This window comes from Papio anubis, unplaced genomic scaffold, assembly GCF_008728515.1.
Source record: "Papio anubis isolate 15944 unplaced genomic scaffold, Panubis1.0 scaffold257, whole genome shotgun sequence".
Taxonomy (NCBI): Eukaryota; Metazoa; Chordata; class Mammalia; order Primates; family Cercopithecidae; genus Papio; species Papio anubis.
In genome coordinates, this window is record NW_022162644.1 from 43,613 (window position 1) to 48,460 (window position 4,848).

At 43.4% G+C, this 4,848-nt stretch overlaps 1 pseudogene; it reads left to right on the forward strand.

The window, feature by feature from the left end:
* The first annotated feature begins 2,395 nt into the window (after positions 1 to 2,395).
* LOC116272919 lies at positions 2,396 to 4,440 on the forward strand (annotated as a pseudogene).
* The last annotated feature ends 408 nt before the right edge of the window (positions 4,441 to 4,848 follow it).

Genomic DNA, 4,848 nt, shown 5'->3' on the forward strand with positions numbered 1-4,848 from the left:
AGTCTGGGAGGTCAAGGCTGCAGTGAGCTGTGATTGCACTGCTGCACTCCATCCAGAGGGATGAGTGAGACTCTGTCAAAAAAAGGTACAATCTTAACTGTACATGTTTGACACATCAACACATCCGTATAAACAATCCCTTTCTTAAAAATAAAAGTACCCAATTTAACAGTTATTAATATTCATGGGAATTACCTAGACATTTTTTGTTTGCTTTGTTTTGGATTTTGATTGAAAGGAGACACCTAGAAATGTCATTTAAAATCTAGATTTTGATAAAAATAACGCTGAGCTTTTTCTTTCTTTGAGATGGAGTTTTGCTCTGTCACCCAGCTGGAGTACGGCGGCGTGATCTCGGCTCACCAAAATCTCTGCCTCCTGAGTTCAAGCGATCCTCTTGCCTCCTGAGTAGCTGGGATTACAGGCATGAGCCACCACATTCAACTAATTTTTTTTTTTTTTTTGTATTTTTAGTACAGATGGGGTTTCCATATGTTGGGTAGGCTGGCCTCGAATGCCTGACCTAAGGTGATCCACCCACCTTGGCCTCGCAAAGTGCTGGGATTACAGGCATGAGCCACTGTGCCTGGCCAGGCCTGAGTTTTGCCTGAGAATTTCTCTTTCTAAGAAAGTACAGCATATGGCAGTTATAAGGCTTCTTTTATCTAAAATAAATAGAATTTAAGAAATAAAAATTTAAAAAATTTACCTGAGATTAAAGGACAAATCAAAACACGTGTGTAATATGTTGCCTGTAGAAGTATATTTTAACAATGACATAAATTATTAATAACCAATACATGTTATAATAATGTATTAACTAAAATGAACACAATTCCTATTATGGTATCTATGACAATACTTTCTTAGAGTAAAATATTCTCATATCTTGAGAGGGCACTAGTTAAAAACAGCAAAGATTTGCAAGTTGATGTCTTATCAAGTACTTACTTATAAAATAAGTAGCAGACCTGTCTTCACACCTTTACAGAGTTATCCAAAAAGCAGTAATTTACACCAGAGCAGACAATTTTCCTAGCTTTCTATTGAGTTTATATGTTAATGTTGTTACAGAATTTAACTCAATTTTCTTATAAAATTACTTGACCAAGTTTTACATGATGTTATAGCATAATATATCAAAATTTATTTAGATGTCAAATAAATTTTATGTATCATAATATTATAATACATAACGATATTATGATAAGTTCCATTTACATTCAGATAATTTCACTAGGCAGTGTCTGTCGACCACTATTATCTTTTTTGGTTTCATTCTTTGCACAGACAGCACAGCTGGGAAAACACAGACTCGCCCAACAGTCTCTTCCCCGCGTCCTTCTCCTCCTCAGGGATTCAGCTCATTAGTCAATCAAGTCATCTGGGACTGGAGGCTGAGTACTCCCTAACACAGAAGGTCTCATTCCTGCATGCTTTCCTCAGCATATGGGGAGACAAGAAGGTCCTTTCAGGAAACACTTGCTGGGACATGAACTTACCCTTCTATAATCTGAGGGCTCTGACCAGCAGAGACAGACTCGGCCGCAGTAGGAAGGGATGAGGCCACTGTTCTGAACCTGGAGCTCCCCCACACCTTGTCCCGTCTCACTGAGGCAATTTTGAGAGGCTGCCCTGGAATATGTCTTGATGGTGCATGTTGAGAAACAATGTGGGCTTTGATGGGATTTGGGTGGTATCTGCTGTGTGAAGACAGGAGCAGAATGTTCAGAATCTAGGTTGTTTTTCTTGTGATCAGTTGGGTTACCTGTTTGGGATCAAGTCCATTTTTACTAGGGAGGCTGGATAAATTCCACAGAACACAGTGGTGCTCCCAGGATGACTGAGGCAGGGTGAGAAAGGAGGAAAGCTTTTCTACCTAGACTTTTTGCTACCTCAGGAAATAGGGGCTGATCAGGTTAGCACTGGCTCGAATCTAATCAATTCAATTTTTTTGCATTTGATCTAATTATCTTCCCCATTTTTAAAATAGGAAAGGGCCATTTCATTTGGTATTTATTTTTTCTCTCATTTTTATTTCATCATATATGTGTGGATCTAATACAATCAGCCACAATTTGACATTTGTTGTTTCCAAAAATTTAAGAAATTATATCTATGTATACAATGTTAACACTACGTATAATAAATCCTCTTTCTGTGCAAAATGTAACTGAGACAGAAATCGAAAGAAATGATTCCCCGATCTTCTGATCCCTGTGCTCCTGGTTCTTTGTTTTCTTGTCACTATGACAGGATCCTGAAAAAGTCTCTCCTTAACTGTGTCTTGGTCCCCAGTAGAACTACAGCAAGAAACTTCTTGTTGAGCCTCTAAGAAGTGGCAGGAAGGAGATACCCTTTCAACCAATAAGAGTCACCCACGCCCAGCCGAGAGATGTATAAAAGGGAGGTCCAGCAGAATAACCCACAGTCCGCCTTTGGACGAGTAAGAGTGGGCTCTTTTCACTTGAGCCTCAACATGGGAAAGGAAAATGAAGACCGGGATCTCCACTGCTCCTCCATCCAAGGCCCCACTGACCAGCCCCCTTTCCCACAGATCTTTAGAGAAAAGAGCTCAGATGAGAAGAAAACACTCAAAGGAAAAGACAAGATCGCCTCCTCCCGTTCCAGAGAGAAGCACATACAAAGGAAAGTAAGGCCTTGGGCTTCTCCCATGGAGGCCGGAAGGAGGGTTGGAATCAGGGATACTGAGCCATGTGTCTTAGTAGGGATTTATTTTGAGATTTGAGGGTGGGAAATGGCTTAGTGCCCCCAGGGGACTTCGAGAAATGTGTTCACTCGTGACGCTGGCAGAAGAGTTTCACATGAAAGAGTGATCCGCAAAAAAGCATCAGAGATAGACCCTTTTGCAGCAGGATCGGAGCCCAATCCAAACAAGGAGGAGAATTCTGAGGAAAGCAAGCTCAAGGCCGGCAACAGCACTGCCGGATCCGGTAAGATTTGACTCTTTCCAGGCGAGAAGGGACAGAGCAGCAACACAGGCTCCCCTGGCCAGGAAACCGGGAGCTCCTTGGCAGCCAGGGCCGTACAGATCCTGGACACTGGAGAACAGAAGAGAGCTGGGGTTTGGTGGCAACGTGAGCTCCTGTGTGTCCAGGATGGACTAGGGATTTCAGGGTGTTCAATTGGAGGCACTTTTTTCAAACTCTCATTGTATTCACAGAACCAGAGTCCAGCACATATCGGGAAAACTGCAGGAAAAGAGAAATTGGCTCCGAGGACAGCTGCCAAGACAGGGCAGGTAGAATCTTGGTGTTTTTTGTTGGTGGTGGTAGTGGTGGGTTTTTTTGTTTTTGATTTGCCCCCAAAAGTAAATTATCAGGAAACTTTCATACCAGACTTGAGCGGAAAGGCAGTTACTGACAAGTAAATTTTTGAGATCTTATCACTCTGAGAATATTTGGGGACTCACAAGGGGTTCAGTCTTACTTCATTCCAGTGCTGAGATGGCCTGGAAGGAGTGGGAGAGACAAATGGGGTTCACCTGGGTGCACAGGAGGTTCTGAAAATGAGGGTCTGTGGGGACTGCTCTGGCAAGTCTCTCACATGCTTTCTCTGCAGGGAACTGTCCAGAAGAGGAGTGCAGCCTGACGTTGAAAAAAAAAAAAAAAATCAAGATCCTCCACTGCTGTGCACAACAGTGAAATCCAGGAGACATATGATGCTCACCATAGGGGACATTCCAGGGCTTGCACAGCAAGAGGCACAGGTCTTAGGCCCTAGGAGTCCAAACACCATCACATCGAAAAAGCTTCATAACCTCTGTGTGAGCTATGTCGGAGGCTATTTATCAAGACCTAGCCCAGGTGCAGGACCAGCAGATCCATTCTCCACTAACCTGGGAGCAGCTGACACTGCTCACTCGGTTCCGGGGCCTCTGTGTGCCCAGGTGGAGACATTCTATGCCATGGCCACCCAGGCAGCTTGCCTTCCCTGCTGAGGGCTGGCTTGTCCCAGCCACACTGCCTGGTCCTGGGGATTCAGCCCTGGATAGAGAAGCCCATCCCTTCCCTGGGCAGGAGATAACCGAGTCTGTCAGTGGATCAGATGAGGCTGAGCTGGGAGCACCCTGATCCTGTTCAACAGAGGATGCAGCTCTGGGAATGAGAACAAGGATCTGCTACTGCTCAGATTCTTCCAGATGACCAGCAGTGACAATTTTAGATGCACTGTGTTAACAAATGACAGAATCCGAAGAAGTCATAGGAAAGAAACTTGAGCAATATACTCAGCATGGTGAGCCCTGCATTTTGCAGAGCGCTAAGACTATAGACAAATTTTATATTTCATGTTAGCCATTTGATGCCTTTTGGATATCTGATGACGGTCGTGCATTTCTATATAATCAGAAAAATATGAGAATGTAATCATGTGAATTTGCATAGATTGTATAAAAGTAAATATGAAGTTACATACTCCTTTTTTTTTTTTTTTTTTTTTTGAGACAATCTTGCTATGTTATCCAGGCTGGAGTGCAGTGGCACAATCTTAGCTCACTGCAACTTCCTCTTCCTGGGTTCAAACAATTCTCATGCCTCAGCCTCCCAAGTAGCTGGGACTACAGGCAGGTACCACCACGCCTGGCTAATTTTTGTTTCTTGTATTGTTAGTAGAGAGAGAGTTTTGTCACGTTGGCCAGGTTGGTCTCGAACTCAAGTGACTGGCCAGCCTCTGCCTCCCAACACGCTGGGATTACAGACATGAGCCACCTTACCAAGAAATTGCTTCTCTTTTAATTTGGAAAAGGTTATAGGCTCTCACTCTTCCAGCCTGCACCCATGGAGTACTAATATTCACAAACCATTATTAGTACTCCCTGTGGGAAAA